At 44.9% G+C, this 17414-nt stretch overlaps 1 protein-coding gene across 1 annotated transcript in view; it reads right to left on the bottom strand.

Annotated features, from left to right (window-relative positions):
* The window catches only part of FAM107B (family with sequence similarity 107 member B), a gene marked incomplete at its 5' end in the record, with an annotated part of 200593 nt that overhangs the window by 164581 nt on the left and 18598 nt on the right, over positions 1 to 17414 (bottom strand). The gene's annotated exons all lie outside the window — the stretch shown is intronic.

Genomic DNA, 17414 nt, shown 5'->3' with positions numbered 1-17414 from the left:
ATGGCTCAGAGATAGAATGCCCCTGGATTCAATCCCAAGTACCCAAAATAAACCAAAAAGGAAACACTATCTTTCTTGATGTTAACTTGTCAAATTACTGTCAGCAGATCTTTGATGATATGAGTACTTCACCCCAATATAAGGGACAAGCCAACCAATTTAGGATTAGCTTTCTTAGAGAGTCGAAGTTAAGACTATCCATTTGTATATTCTTCAGCTTCCTATTACACTAAAGTGCATGACATTTTATAAAAACACCGTAAGTCTGCTATTAAAAATTTCACATTATCACACAATTCTCCTTTACTGGCTCTATAAATCAATGCTATTTCTATGTCCCAGATACACTGAGAAACTTTGCTAAGCACAAACATCATAAATCATTAACTGGTCATTTCCAAAAATTTATTGTGACTCCATCCAGGGGTAAATACTACTAGGATTTATTTTCGCTCACAAGTGTATAATATTATTTTGGGACAGTCAATACCAGAATCTTGAAAGGGCCATCTAAAAATAGAGTCTAGACGATGGCAATGTGAAATATTGCCAAAGGAACACAAGGTGGACATTGTGACTGAGAGCCACAGAGGGGCTCACGGAGCCTCCGTACACCATACTGGTGTCGGCCGGGCTCAGATAGGAAGCCAGCGGCCCGTGCCTTGTTGGCAGTAGGGGCCGCACACCGGGCTTCACTGCCTGGAGAAGAGGGAACCCGCAGGGGGAGAGGAAATCAAAGAAGGACAAACGAAGGAGACAAAAAAGCAAGTGAGTCGAGAGCATGAAGGAGCCGGAGATGTTGTCGGGCTATGGGAAAGCCGAGACTCCATTCAGGCTGCTTCACAGCAAGCCCTTTGTCTCGTTCATAGGCTTCCTCTTACTCACATATCGCAGACCTGGAGTCGGGTGATACGGGAAGAAAGGGGAAGTGGGGAGGGACAGAGACAGACAGACAGACAGACAGACAGACAGACACGGGAGAGGGGAGAAGAGTAAAGAAAATGTTTCCTGTTAACAGAAAAGATATTTTCTTTCTGCAGGGAAATGCCCTAGGGTTGATCTTCCCCATCCAAGAGGCCCCTCTGAAAACACCCCCCTCAGTCCAACCCATTGTTTTAGACACATCTGTCTTCTTCTTCTTCTTCTTCTTCTTCTTCTTCTTCTTCTTCTTCTTCTTCTTCTTCTTCTTCTTCTTCTTCTTCTTCTTCCTCTTCCTCTTCCTCTTCCTCTTCTTCTTCTTCTTTTCTCTCTCTCTCTCTCTCCTTTGTTCATTGGCTAAACTTGGACCAGGCATCAACTCTGTGACTCAGCGTATTTTTTCCTCCATCTGAAGATACTACCTCCCCCACTGATGTTATAAAGTATGCTGAACTCTTGAAATAAAACCTATTCACATTCACGGACCAAAGCTCTGTCCCCGTGTGCTTCATTTCCAGACACTCAGCAGTATCTAGTGCTGGCACCATCGTGGGGCATTCACCATGGGCCAGCAACGTCATGAGGCACAGTTTATACCCATATCTTACTGGAATTTAACAATTTTTAAACCCACAAATATACAAGAACCAAGCAGGAAGGTGTCCCCATTCTACAGCTAAGGAAATGTCAAGTCAGCAAATTTGAGTCACTTGCCCAAGGTCACAAAATAATAAGTGGCTGATTCTAGACCTGAATACACAGCTCACTGCAGAGCCCAAGTTGTCTTGAAATAGTCTGAAATTAGCTACTTTCAAAGCCCATAGCATTGTTTGAACTGTATCCTTCCTCTGCCTTCCCTTTTCCTCTCCCACCTCCCTCCCTTACCCCTTCCACCAGGCTGCTGGTCTCTCCTCATTTATCTAGAGCCCCTTTTGTTTCCTATTTCCTCCAGAGAAAACATTCAGCCCTTGACTTTCTGAGACTGGCTGACCTCAGCATAACGTTCGCTAGTTCTATCATCCATTTTCCTGAAAATGACTTAATTTCGTTCTTCTTTATGACCAAGGAAAATGTCATAATCTATATATATGCACCACATTTTCTTTACCCATTCATCTGTTGATGCACTTTGAACCCCACTAAAATATATAATTAAAATGCAACAATAAAAGTATAAAAATGTCTTAAATTAGATAAGATAAAGTAATCACAATAGCACATTTGTTGCAGGTGAGAGTTAAAGGAAAGATAAAAGGACAAAATGGAATTATCCATGTTACCACTGGGCCCAGCCCTTTGCAAAGAATTAGGTATTGCCTGGAAAGTAGAGTAGGTGATAATCATCTTAAGTTGCAGGCTAGGCTTTTCCTCCTGACCACAGCAAAGCTGCCTGACCTCCTTAGGTCCCTTTAAATCTTATCAATAAAATGAGATGGGCTCTCAGGGACCTTTCTGTTCCAAAGACTTTCTGAGGATTCCCAGAGGTAGCCTATTTCTGGGTAGCCTGAAGCTTGAAACACTCCATGTGAAAAAGGAGGTTAGATGAGTAAATAGCAAATGAGGTCAGCAGGGCTTGCAGGACCACCTGTGGGCCCAGCGAATACCAGGTGTCCAGACATTAAAACTGGCAAATGCACTGGGCCTGCTGGGTTGGTGAGCTCAGTCCATGTCAATCATGTCGGGCTCTAGCTGCTCTCTGTTCTGGCTATTGTTGTGGCATAAGAAGCAATCCTACATTCTTAGTGACAGGCACTGATGCTGAGTGGCCAGGTCCACACTGATGTTCCAGGGATAATACTTCTCCTCTACCCAAAGCCTAGTGGCCTGAAAGCTGAGGAGGAAAGTTTCCACAAGATGCTGGTACCAAAGAAAGCTGGATGGATTATGGATGCTGGGCAGGCAAAGCTACCTTCCTCTCCACCTATAACTGCTGAGATTGTCCACAGAGCTGGCCCTGCCCTGACATGCGGGAAGGGAAGTAGAGTTCTATGTCTTGGAGCATTCCAATTTCTCCAAATCTAGCCCTTCCCTGGCCCTTCCTAGCCAGGTCCTGGGTAGGACACCATGGCGCACTGGCGCCCTGCCATGGAGAGGTAGAGGCTGTTTCTCTACTTGTGAATCTGGGCCACTCTGTGATGGTTTTGCACCGTAGGGTATGATGGCAGTAACGCTGCTTTATTTCTTTCGTACTTTCTATAATTTGCGTGAAGTCTAACTTTGAAGTTTTCGTCTCGGCTGATACCCAGAGGATTCAGTGTACATTTAACCAAGATGTAGCACAAAGAGAACCAGGTAAAATTCCAAGGCTCTCAAAGCCTGAGCAGTCCCAGGTGGGACCTGTGGCCTGTTTGCTCAGATGCCAGCTGGCCTGGATTTTAGCCCTGTCCTTCCTCAAAGTGACACATAAGAATGGATCTGATTATGCCTCTGAGATCTAGAGCAACTTTCCTTTAAAACAAAAAAAAAAAGAACCCGGAAAGCTTGTCTTGGGGTCCACGCCGGCATATCCTCCGGTGCTCAGAGCTAGCACCAGATGAAATCATTACAGAGCCAGGTCCTGGTTCCTGCCAGCCATTCTGGGAAGGATGAATTGCCGAGGTGGAATGGCTGTGTTTGTAAGCCAGGGAGAAATACCACTGAGAAGAAACAAAGGCCAGCCTGTGTGACCTGCCAGCCACTTGAGAGCCAGCTTGCTGAAGGCTCTGAGGGCTGGGAAGAAGGCCCTGTGCACTGTGGTGTGCTGCTCGCTGGGCATCCCAGTGACAGCCCCGCATCCTGCCCTTCCGGGCTCCCCTGTGCCTACCCTCTGGCATCTGGGCTACTGGGGTCTCATCCCTTCACTCTGTGGATCAAAGCAAGACTGAGCTCATCTGTTTAGTAAACAAATGCATCATCACCTAATAGTTTCCCCTGGCTGCTGCACCCTCACTCCTCGCTAAATGAGTAACAGGGTGACCTTAAGAGAACTGAGGCCCAGACAAAGTCCGCCTCCCACTCCTGCCTCAGTCCTTCCAAGGACGCGCAAGTCCACGGCACAGGCACCGCGCCAAGCCATGTCACTGTCTGGACATTTCACCGCTGGCCAGGAGGAAGCACTCCAAGAGCCCAGCCCTCCCAGAGACATTCTCCCCATGTCCTGCCGCAGTCTCTGAAATCATCAGCACCCAGCTTGTGCCACACGCATAATTCCAAAGCCGCCTTTGACAAGCAAGTGTGTTGTGTAGAATTCTGACAGGCACTATGCACCCGCAGAATGTGCAGGAACAGAACCTCACATAGGGCAAGGAGAGAAAGGTGAGGTGTGGTCCCCGCTGGGAATGCCGGGAGCTGGCCATGGTCATCCTGAGGAGCCAAGGCATCCTGGAGCCAGGGCAGGAAGGTGAAGGTGCTCGCTTGGGGACTCAGAAAGGGGGAGTGAACCCCTCACCTAGGAGATGGTGTCAGAGAAGCCACCTGGGCGGAAGAGCAAAGCAGAGGCAAAGCTCAGGTGAAAACCCACTTGCAGCATCCCGAGCTCTTACAGAAGTCGGGTTCTTTCATTCTCAAATGTCTTCTAAACGAATCCTCCAAGAAAGGTACTGAGTGTGGCCAAGTCTGGGGACACAGGATATCTGTGAGCAGCAAGGGAGCTTCACCATGACGGAAAGACATGAAAATGGAAATCTATTTTGTAAGCACGGCAAGGCTATCAAAGACAAGTACATGTGGGTCTATGAGAGGCATAAACATAAAAAATAGGAACGTGTGCTGGCGTGGCGGCGATGCCTATAATCCCAGTACTTGGGAGGCTCAAACAGGAGGATTAGAGGTTTGAGGCCAGCTCCAGAAACTTAGCCAAGACCTCAGAATATTAGTGAGACCCCATTTCAAGAAAAAAAAATTAGCCAGGTATGGGGATAAACGCTTGTAATATCAGTACTTGGGAGGATCACAGGTTTGAGGCCAGCCTTAGCTGCTTAGTGAGGCCCTCTGCAACTTAGTGAGACCCTGTTTCAAAATAAAGAATAAAAATAGAGCTGGGGGTATAGCTCAGAGGTAGAATGCCCCTGGGTTAAATCCCTAGTACCACACACAAAATTTTTGTTTCACATAGGGCTTGGGGTGCAGCTCAGAGGTAAAATACTCCTGGGTTCTATCCCTAGTAACACACACACACACACACACACACACACACACACACACACACCACTATTTTTAATGGTATTGTATCAGAGACACCATGGAATTGTAGGGGCCCGGATCTAGCCCTATCACTCTGGATCTCGCTGCAGCACGTTGCTGGAGAGACCCCACTCCAGGAGTTCTCAGGGCCAGGGACATGCCTACCCAGCTCCCCTGCCACTTGGGACCCAGAACTTCCCTGACCAAAACCACCCTAGGTGGGCCTTCCTCCTCAGGACTGTACTCCTGAGGGCCCACAGAGCAAGCGTACACACCTCTAGTCAGAAGGACATTCTAAGTGTGGCTCTTTGGAGAGAGACAAGACAGAGGTGGGGCCTGCAGGCTCAAGGAGACCCAGCTCTCACTCTTGCTCCAATCCTGCAAATCTTAGGAGCTGTCTGCCTCAGGCAGCGCTTCTAGGTTAGCAGGGCTGTGGTGGGGCTGGCCCCATATGCTGTCCACATCCCGTAGGTAATGAGGGGGAGGAAGAGGACTGGCCCCAGCTGTGTGGATGGATGGTGCTGCACATCTGCTTCCTCTCTTCTGCATCAGGATCCCTGGGGAGAGGTTGAACCTAAACACGAAGACCCCTCCCCAGCCTTCCCAAACAAGAGGAGGTTCCAAAATACCCCCACAACTGCGAATCCCTAAAGGAAGTCTCTGCTATTGAAACTAGAGGATATTCTGGGAGGCCATTCGGTTTGTGACTAGCTTCTAACACGCGGCTCTAGCCCTGCAAGAAGCTGAGCAAGCTTTGACAGTGCAGCCCGTCCTCTGCATCCCTCTGGGATGACCAGAGAGGCTGGGAACTGCCATGGGCGGGACAGTTTGCAAAACTCCAGGATACCTAGCACTGAGCAGAGTTCTGGGGTACAGGGTAAGTGGGGTGATTTTATAAGCTAATCCTTTGAAACTCTGTGAGGAGTTAAGTGTATAGTTAAGAACTATAGCTCTCAGCCCCTGGCTCCCAGATGTTTCCAGTTACCCCTGGCGGTCCCTTTGCCCTGGCCTATGGTTCTGAGAGCCCCAGGGACAAGAGGACAAGGAGGAGTCAAGTGCTTGAGAGAGACTGCCAGGTACTCAGTCTAGAGTCTAGGCCTCCCTTGAACCCCACCTCCACCTCCAGGGACAGCCAAGGACTATCAGCAGGACCCACAAGCTTCTTCCAGGGGCTGGGAAGACAAGGAGCTTATAAAATGAATGAAGGAAATGGCCTGGTGGTGCACGCTTGTAATCCCAGCACTTGGGAGGCTGAGACCAGAGGAGTCCAGGTTCGCGGCCAGCCTCAGCTACTTAGGGAGGCCCTTTGCAACTCAATGAGATCCTGATTTAAAATAAAGAATAAAAAAATAGGACTAGGGTGTAGCTCAGATGTAGAATGCCTCTGGGTTCCATCCTCAGTGCCACCAAAAAGAAAAAGAATAACGGGAACCAGAGAGGCCCAATTGCAGCATCTCCCTTGCTTTGTGCACCCATTGTGCACCTGTGGTAAGACTTACTGGGCCAGGGAGAATTTTCTACTTCAGGCCTTCATTCCCAGCCCACAGTTCTCCCAGTGTCCCGTCTGCTGAAGCAGCAGCTTTTGCCGGAAGGCTGAGCCAGGCATTCGCTCTGGTCTGAGTGGCCAGGCATCCAGGGTGCCTTCCTGTTTTGCTACAATCTGGAAAGCAGAGCCTGAGAAAGGGACCTGACGGGCTGCCTGCCCGACCTCCGGGGCTTCTGCTTCATCCCTATGCTCCTCGCTCATCCCTTCAGAGGTGGCCTCAGACCCGCCATGCTGGAGTAGGTAAGACTCATGAGAACTTAGCCACTCAAATAGCACATTGTGTAACCGAAAATGTTATGAATGAGCAATTTCTGTCAGCCTGAGTATAATTTTAGTAAGGTATAAGTGTTCTTACATTATAAAACTGACCCTATAAAGAGTCCGATTCATCTATAGTATCTCCTTCTTCATCTAGAGTTCCTCCTATGACACATTTTTCTCTAGTTTCTGCACATTAGGGAGAGCATCCAATATCTTATTTTTTGTTGCTGACTAATCTCACTTAGAATAATGTTCTCCAGTTCCATCCGTTTCCCTGTAAATGACATAATTGTGTTTTTCTTTATGGCTGAGTAAAATTCAATTGTGTACATATCCCACAGTTTTGTAATCCATTCATCTGTTGATGGACATCTTGGCTGGTTCCATAGTTTGGCTATGGTGAATTGTGGTGCAACTATGAACATAGATACACATGCATTAGTTTGGTAGTTTGGTTTCCTTTCTTTTGGGTAGGTACCCAGAAGTGGTATTGCTGGATGATATGGTAGGTTTGTTCCCATTCTTCTGAGGATCCTCCATGCTGTTTTGCAAAGTGGTTGCGCTAATTTGCAATCCCACCAACAATTTATTAGAGTTCCCACTTCTCCACATCCTTGCCAGCATTTGTTGTGCTTTGAATGACTGCCATTCCAATTGGAGTTAGATGAAATCTCAGTGGAGTTTTGGTTTTCATCTCTGATTGCTAATGATGTTGAGCATTTTTCATACATTTATTGACCATTTGAACTTCTTTTGTGAAGTATCTATTTAGTTCACTTGCCCATTTTTGATTGGTTTGTTTTCTTAGTGCTGAGTTTCTTGAGTTCTCTGTAGATAAGGCAACCTAACTGAGGGGGATGGGAGGAGGGAAGAGGGAACTTCCCTAATGTACATGATGTACATTCACAAACATATGAGAGCCAATCACCAAGCCAAACTTGAGGAGGAGGGAAAGGGAGGGAAGAGGGTGGGAATTGGGTAAGGGCTAATTGGGTGCTGCGTGCATGTATGCCTCTACCATCTTGTACTCCATTAAGATGGATGACTACAATGCACCAACAAAAAAATTTCACAGAAGAGTCCAATTCAAAAGTGGTTCACAACATTATGAAAAAGTGGTAAAAAGAAGGGTAATAGATGCCAATGCATGTGTACGAGTGTGCACACACACACAGAGTTACCCAGAGTTACCCACGCACACCGTGGGGGGAGCCAGCATCTAAAGGAGCTGGTGTTGTGAGAAGCAGAGAGGCCACTTAGAAAGAGTTGGTCCTTGGTGCCATCTTTGAGCCGCTGTATCCAGCCACTGCGAAGAAGCCTCCTTCCCTGACTGTGGACTTCCCAGTAGCAGAAGGTATGCCTTTACACTTTAATTAGAGTTTCTGCCAAAAAGACATAAAAGCACCTTGCCAAGATACAGCACATCTTCTAGGCATCTACGACCATGTGGACACTTTTATTTCTCTTACAGCAACCCGTTCTATTCTCAAAATTCACCAGCATCTTCCCTTTTAAAATTACTCAGGCATGGGTAAAATGAAAAATGGTTTTTAATACAAAAGCTTGGTTCCCAACTATACATTTGAGATTATTTCTGCTTCCCAGGCCCAGATGTGAATTCAAACCCACTTTTACATGGACACTTTATCTGACAGCACATTCACTGTCAAGGGAAAGCATATTTAGAAGAACAGAAACTTAGAAACCGAGCTATCATCTGAACCCAAGTCAGCAAATGTATAGGTTTGTGACATTTCTAAGTGTATTTAACACCAACCATGTTCTAACTTAAGTTTACAATGATTCAGAGGTCCTAGAGAAATCTGTTTTTAGGAAGGACATGCTAGTTACATGAGCAATAGGCCAGGGTTATGCTTAGAAAAATAAAACTATGAGCAACAGAATTGAAAGTAACGCAGGCATCCCCAAGCAAAGGCTCTGTCTGTGGCCACGATGCTAATGCACCATCTTCAATTTAGAGTCTTCTGATCAGTTCCCTTAAAATCCCTCTTTCTAGTGTTCACTCTGTAATTCCTGGTTTTTTGTCCATGCTTCCCCAGAGGACACCTTATCCATCATTAAAACTTATCAGCAAGCCAAGTAGTGACTCACACTTGTAATCCCAGCACTTGGGAGGCTGAGACAGGAGGTTCACAGGTTAAAGGCAACTTACTGAGGCCCTCCACAACTTAGTGAGATCCTGTTTCCAAATAAAAAATGAAATAGGGCTGGGTGTGTAGCTTAGAGGTAGAATGCCCCTGAGTTACAAAATGAGTTAATTCCCAGTACTACCAACCAAAACAAAAACTCCCCAGCACAATCCACATATTTTTATATCAGAAAAAATAATTCAGATTACTTAACTATCTTAAAACACTCACAAATTTAGAGCCAAATGGGATATTGCTGTCTTAGAAACTTGTCTATTGTTCTAGCCCCAAATTTTCATAAGAGTAATATTAGACACTGATTTTTTTTTTAATGGGCTCATGATTCATTCAGCAAGTTGATGGAAGGCTAGAGCCCAGGTTTTCTGGCCTCAAAATACAGTATTGTTTCTATCAAACTCTTTGTGATAGGTAGTTTTAGGTGTTGACTTTGCAGGGCACTTAGTCAAACACTAACCTAGGTGTTGCTGTACAGGCATTTCAAAGAGTTAGTTAACATCTTACAATCAGTTGACTTTAAGTAAAGGAGATTGCCCTCAATAATGTCATTGGGCCTCCGCCAATTAATTAAAGGTATTAGAGCAAAGTCTGAAGTTCCCCTAAGAAGACATTCTCAAGACCAAAGCATCCAGTCCTGCCTGAGTTCCAGGCTTCTGGGAAAAAAAAAGTTTTCCCAGAAGAAAGTTGAAAGACTGAGAAGTCAATTCATATGGTGTTTAAAAAAATCAAAAATAAAAACATTGTCTAATGATTTTTGCAGGGAGATAGGGAGGGAGACCTCAAAATTGCACTTTCATATAGTGAAGACCAAGAAGGGTAATTTTCCAGCTGCCAAAGAGAAGATGGCACAACAGAAGATTTCCTAAAACAGACAGTCTTTTGGCAATGTCCATGGTAAGAGAAAAACAAGATCTCCTGCTGAAATAATGTGATTGGAACCAAAGAAGGAAGAGTAATTCCTCTGGTCACTCTTTTCCTTATTCCCATTATAAAGCCAGCCATCTGGTTGTTTGTTTGTTTGTTTGTTTGTTGCGGTACTGGGGATGGAACCCAGGGACATTCTACCTCCAAGCTACACCCCCAGCCCTATTTTGAAACAAGGTCTCAATGAGTTGGAAAGGGCCTCACTAAGTAGCCGAGGCTGGCTGGGAACCACGATCCTCCTGTTTCAGCCTCCCAAATGCTGTGATTGCAAGTGTGCGCCACCACGCCCAGCTTGGGTTCTTCTTTCTTGGAGAAACAAGTCATGGAACTTAAAGGTGAGTCTTGAAAGATTCCCTACTAGTTACGAATTGTATAACTACATCTTTGAATCTAATATTTGAAGGATGCCATTGTTTCTATTTGCAAGGTTGGAAGGGGAATAAGTCTACATAAAGTGCAGGTAGGTGGAAAAATTTTGTTTTAAACTTCAAAGGAGATTTGACAAGGCATGGCTTATGTTGTCATGGAGTTATTTAGAAACACAATGCATATGTCATGGAAACTTCCTTTTCTTACTTTGTTCTGCCATTCACTTGACAGAGGAATGACCAGGAATCTTTCACATCTGGTCATGAGAATTGTTTTCTTTGAGAATCTTAGGAAATTGTGAGGGCAGTGCTGGGAGTTTAACTCAGCAGTCCTGTACTTGCTCAGCATGCACAAGACCCTGGGTTCTCTCCGTAGCACTGCTAAAAAGTAGAAAGAAAGAAAAAAGAAAGGAAGAAAGAAAGGGAGGGATGGAGAGGGAATTTTGAGAGTAAAAAAAAACAATAAGGAAACTAGAGTATAATGTTGACAGGATTATGTGTTGTCTGTAACACAAAAATGCTAGCAGCCAGTTCTTAAGAGCCTGCCTTTCCCGAATTCTTCCGGAGTGATTCTCAACCTTCACTGAACAGTACAATGGCTGAAATGAGCCTTTTAAGAATACTGGTGTGATAGTTTCCACATCTGATCACTTAAGTACAGATTTCGAGGGTGTTATTAATTAAAAAAAAAATAAACTTCCCAAGTGATTCCAGATGCAGCCAGAGTTGATAACAACCGGGATACAGAACAGTTAACTTTTTTTTTTTACCATTCCAACTCTTAGTCAGTAATTGAATAGTTAAATGAACAATAAAAAGTGGGCATCAACCCAAAGCAAAAAAAGTGCCGGGCACTAGCCACCTTCTCCAAAACTTCTGCACCCACTCACTCCCACATTTTGTATCTTTTCTTTTGCTTCAGTTTTTTTCTTCTGCAATTATTAGTATCTAAAACATTCTCTATAACTCATAAACTTACTGCCTGCCTCCCTTAGTAGGCTAAAAGCTCTGTAGGTTATTTTCTTCACAGCTGGGTGGATATCCAGCAAATAGAACAGTGTCTGGTCATCTAAATATTCTCAGTAAAAATGTGTTGGCTGGCCGGGCATAGTGGCACCACTTTTAATCCCAGAATTTGGGAGGCTGAGACAGGAGGATCGCAGTTCACAGACAGCCTCAGTTACTTAGGAAGGCCCTTCGCAACTTAGTATGCCCCTGTTTCAAAATAAAGAATTAAAAAAAATAGGGCTGGGGGTGTATCTGGGAAATAGAATGCCCCTGGGTTCTGTCCCAAGTACAAAAAGAAATTGTTGGCTCAAGGAATAAATAGATGGGAATCGTGTCTGCTTTGGTTGCTGTCCAAGTAATGCAATTCTGTTACTCTGAAGCCTAGCAATTAATTTCCAAAAGACTGTCCTTAAGAGTCACCTCTGGCATTCCTAAGAATCCTCACAGGTAGTATCAGTGCCATACAGTGCTGGGGAGAGCTGGCCAGCCTGGGCTGGGACCCGCCAATCACATGTTTCTACAAGAGAGCCAGGAGCTGAAGCTCCCACGGGCAGAAATTAACAACCTAGAGTCATTCGGTTTTGTTTCTTCTTTGGTTGGTGTGTGTGTGTGTGTGTGTGTGTGTGTGTGTGTGTGTGTGTGTATTACTGGGAATGGAACACAGGGGCATTCCACCTCTGAGCTACATCCCCAGCCCCATTTTATTCTTTATTTCAAAACAGGGCCTCACTAAGTTGATGAGGCTGGTCACAACCTGCTATCCTCCCGTTTCAGCCTCCTTGTGGGTCATTCAACAGTGAACCTTTGAAACTCATGAAGAGGGGCTTTGCTTGGAGCCTATGGAGGGAATGAATATAATCTACATGGGTAAGCAGGAAAGATGGTGCTACCATCAGAACAGAGGATGGCAGGTGCTGCTATGCTTAGAATGCCCCCAAGAAAACTCATGTTGAAATTCAATCCCTGAGGTATCGAGAGATGGGCCCAGATGGGAACAGGTGGGACCTTTGAGAGGTGATTAGGTCATGAGGGCTCTGTGCTGGTTAAAACATGGGTCCTCCATGGATTCGCATGTTAACAGGCTATCTCCAGCATGGGTCTGTGATAACAGCCAATGTGGTTCTTGTCTCCTGTACCTGCTGGGCTCACCATGTGATGTCCAATCCCAGCTAGGGATTTCACACAGTCCCCTCCAGAGAGGAGGCCTTACCAGACGTGGCCACTTATCCTCCAGAACTGTAAGAAATAAATATATTTTTCTTACATATGTAATTGTGCAAGAGAAAATGGATTCACATAGGCAAAGAAACTCTTTCTTGAATGAAGAACTGGTCATAGCAACTGGCTCGGAGATGCCTCAAACAAACAGGGCTTTACTGTGAGCCCGGACACGAGTGTGTCACTTCAAAGGCCTGAAAGCAAAGCAGCATTGAGGAGACGAGCTGGTGCTGCGGCTCAAAGCCTAGGGAATTCGTCCTCAGGGACAGCGAGAAAGTGCCCTTTTCACTGACCAGAGAACAGGGCAGGCCTGCAGGGCTGAGAGTGGATATGGTGCAGGCTGCCCTAGATGCCCAGCCTGGGTCCCCATCAGGAACAGGTGCCAGCAGGCTAGTCCCCGAGGAATCAAGGAATGCCAACTTGTATTTGAACTTAAAAGTCTGGGCTGGGCTGAGGGGCTGCCTGTTATGCATTCTTTTTTTTTTTTTTTTTTTTTTGGTGGTACTGGGGTTCCTGGAAGCCCTTCTACCTCCGGGCTACACTCCCAGACCTCTTTTTACATTTTATATTTGGAAACAGGGTCTCCTAAGCCAGCGCGCGCGGCTGGCTTCAAACCTGCGCGATCCTCCTGTCTCTGCCTCCCAAGCGCGGGGATTACAAGCGTGCGCCACCACGCCCGGCCCTGTTATGCATTCTTAGCGAGGTGAACAAATAGTAAAACAGTGCCAGCAACCAAATTTTATTTTAAAATTTTTTGTTCTTTAAACACTTTTAACATTCTTGGTATTTATTTCATTTCCATTAAAAAAATTCAGCAAAAAACAAAAAAAAAAAAATTGCCCAGGAGTGGTGGCACATGCTTGTAATTCCAGCACTTGGGAGGCTGAGACAGGAGGATCACACGGGTTCAAAGCCAGCCTCAGCTACTTAGTGAGGCTCTCAGCAACTTAGTGAGACCCTGTTTCCAAATAAAGTATAAAATAGGTCTGGGAGTATAGCCCGGAGGTAGAAAAGCCCCTGGGTTCCACACCCAGTACCACACACACAAAAAAATCGCACCGGGTGTGGCGGTGCATGCTTGTAATCCCAGCATTTGGGAAGCTGGGACAGGAGGATCACGGTTCGCTGACAGCCTTAGCTACTTAGTGAGGTGTTTGCAACTCAGTGAGACCCTGTTTCAAAATGAGGATAAAAAAATAGGTCTGGGAGTGTAGCTTGGAGGTAGAATGTCCCTGGACTCAATCCCCAGTACCATACACACACACACACACACACACACACACACACACAATCTAAGCCAGACGTAGTGGTACATACCGGTAATCCCAGTACGTGAGAGGCTGAGACAGGAGGATCATAGATTCGAGGCTAGTCTCAGCCACTTAGCCAGGCCCTATTTCAAAATAAAAAACAAAAAGGGGTGGGCATGTAGCTCAGAGGCAGAATGTCCCTGAGTTCCATCCCCGGTACCATGGAGAGGAGGGGGTGCAGTCACTTACCTAGAGGGGCCAGATGAGTTTGTGGCAGTGACAGGATCCTCCTGGAGCCAGTGCGGGACATCAGAGTTCATCCTTTTACTATTATAGCCCTTTGCTACTTTCAGCAACTGGGAGGGTGACCTGCTTCTGGACTTCTAGTTACATGAGATGAGAAATGCCAATAAGAGCCAGGTTCTCTGCCACTGCTGCCAGGACGCCCTTTCCGGCTCACTCGCCTGGTCAGTGCCCGGCCAGCTCTGAGACCCAGATCCCTCGTGATGGAGATTCAGTGCCCGCTCTCTGAGCCTCCCTTCACCATGATGCCAGCCTCAATGGATGTTTTCATTTCTTCAGCAAGACTGTACACTGTCTTGTTTTGTTTTCCAAAACTGGTAGAGTTCTCAGTACAAAAACAGAAGGACAAATGACTAAGAGAAACCTATCAAGCAAGAGAGAGTGGCTTTGTAGACGGGGACTCTCCTACAGCAGAAATACTGAAACTTATACACTAAAAGGAAACACAAATAGTAAAGATCTGTGTGGAAATGGGAGTTATGAGAGGGAAATTGGGTAACTTTGAGGTTGTGATTATAAGACACTGATGTGATGAAGTCAGTTTGGGGGGGGATTGTTGGGGAAGGTACTGGGTATTGAGCCCAGTGCATTCTACCTCTGAGATATACCCTCTAGCCCTTTTAAGTTTTTATTCTAAAACATGATTTCTCTAAGTTGCTGGGCTTCTCACTAAATTGCTGAGGCTGGACTCGAACTTGCAATCCTCTTATCTCAGCCTTCCAAGTACTGGGATTGCAGGTTATGGAAACTTCACTGGATAAATGCTTTAATCCCACACCAGAGGGATGAGATCAGTGCTAAGTGCCGTCCCAGAATGCATGCCCTTATATTGCTGCTGTTTATCTGCCTGGCCTCTAGACAAACAGCAAGCAACTCAAAGACAAAACCAGTGCCTTGTGCCTCAGAGCATCTTAGCACTTCCAGAGCACGGTTAGGCCCCCATCAAAGTGTGCTGATGGATGGAGTAAACAAACACCAAGCCCTCAAAGCTACACTTCACACTAATTACAGAAAACAAAGAAGAAACATGTCGGATGCTTTGTTTGAAATTGTTTCTTATTAATAAAATTACTTTCTTCTCCTTACAGTCATCCTCAGTCTCCATGGGGATTGGCTCCAAGGCTCCCCACAGACACCAAAATCCAAGAATGCTTGAACCTCTTATATAACATGAGATAGTGTTTTCATATAAACTATGTGATCTTCCTATGTATAGAGATTATGTCTAGACCGCTTATAAAACCCAATACAATGAAAACACTATGCAAATCGTTGTTATGCTATAATGTTATAATAAAAACAGTTTGTACATGTTCAGTATATATATGACCATCATAGGCCTAATTACATAATAACTGGTCATTGGTTGGTTCCATGAAACATATAAAACTTGTAGATTCAGAGGGCTGATTGCCAACACTCTGAAGATTAACAATAATATATGTCTTGGGCTTTGTCCTCAAATTTAGAAAGTAAATTAGTTACAAGATTATATACTTTACACTTATATTAACTAAAAATATCTTCTAGATATAAAGTTCTCTGCAAACCAGTAAAGAAATGCAACCAAAACCATTATAAAACCAGAATTGCAGGAAAAAAATGTAAAAACCATTCTTGGTAATGTCTTTAATATAGCTTACTATGTCATTAATGTGATTAAATATCATGTGTATTCTTCTCCGTGTGCTATTAAAGTCACAGAGAATAAATGAGGTAAATGATCTCTGTGTTTTCTTTACTGTTCCTCTTTCAAAGATATAAATATCTGTGTTATTTACATTCTAGATTTTCTCTTGCAATACTTAAAGTTCTGTATAAGTAGGTGGGTGTGGTGGTGCACACCTGTAACCCTAGTACTTGGGAGGCTGAGACAGGAGGACCACAGTTTCGAGGCACTTGGTGTTTCCCTCGGGCTCTCACTCTACTTCCTCCCCTTTCTCAAACATTGAGATTGGTATTGATGACTGCATGTACATACCTAACATTTGAACTGTTTCTTTTATCAAGTCTCCTTTTCCCCTCCCCGCTTCCCTCCCTGATCTCCACCATTGGTGGTTCGCACTTGTAATCCCAGTCCTTGGGAGGCTGAGACAGGAGGCAAGTTCATGGCCAGTTACTTAGGTGAGACCCTCCGCAACTTAGTGAGGCCGTGTTTCAAACTCAAGAACAAAAACAGGCTGGGGGTGTAGCTCGGAGGTAGAATGTCCCTGGGTTCCATCCCCAGAGCCGCAATCATCATCATCATCATCATCATCATCATCATCATCATCATCACCATCACCATCATCACCACCACCACCATCATCATCACTACCACCATCATCATCATCGCCATCATCATCACCATCATCACCATCACCACCACCACCACCACCATCATCATCATCATCACCACCACCATCATCATCATCGCCATCATCATCACCATCATCACCACCATCATCACCATCATCACCACCATCATCATCATCACTATCATCACCATCATCATCACCATCATCACCATCATCATCACCATCTTCACCACCACCACCATCACCATCATCATCGCCATCATCATCACCATCACGATCATCACCATCATCATCACCGTCATCACCATCATCACCATCATCACCATCATCATCTTCATCACCACCACCACCATCACCATCATCATCACCATCACCATCATCATCATCGCCATCATCATCACCATCACCATCATCATCATCATCACCATCATCATCATCTTGAAGGATTAATCAGTAAAACTCGAATCAGGAGAGGTTTGAGAGGTAGATCCTTCATATGTTCATATGATTTAATCTTTATTTAGTACTGCCAATATTTTTGTGGTCCATTCATTTTTCTAGAAATTAATGAAATCTGGGCATGGTGGCGCACACTTTGTAGTCCCAGCATTTGGGAGGCTGAGACCAGAGGATCGCGGTTCGCAGATAGCCTCAGCTACAACTTAGTAAGACCTATTTCCAAAATAAAGAATAAAAAATAGGGCTGGGGGTGTAGCTCAGAGGTCGAATGCCCCTGGGTTCTATCCCCAGACACGCAAAAAAAAAAAAGAAATTAATGGAAATAATTTAATAACCATATGGAGAGGATGAGGGATAATATAACTTTTTTTTCCTTTAAAGAGTGAATTTTGTGTTACTTAGATTTAAGACAAAAGATCCAGGAAATTTTGTTTTCAGGCCACAAAAAGCAATTCCTTTCAACAGTCCTGGTCACCCATTTCCCAGTCTCCTTGTTGAGATTTCTCATATGGAAAAAACTCTTTCTGCTTCAG

Source organism: Muscardinus avellanarius (genome assembly GCF_963383645.1).
Source record: "Muscardinus avellanarius genome assembly, chromosome: 20".
Taxonomy (NCBI): Eukaryota; Metazoa; Chordata; class Mammalia; order Rodentia; family Gliridae; genus Muscardinus; species Muscardinus avellanarius.
Note: the sequence above shows the minus strand (reverse complement) of the source record. Positions and strands in the feature narration are given on the sequence as shown.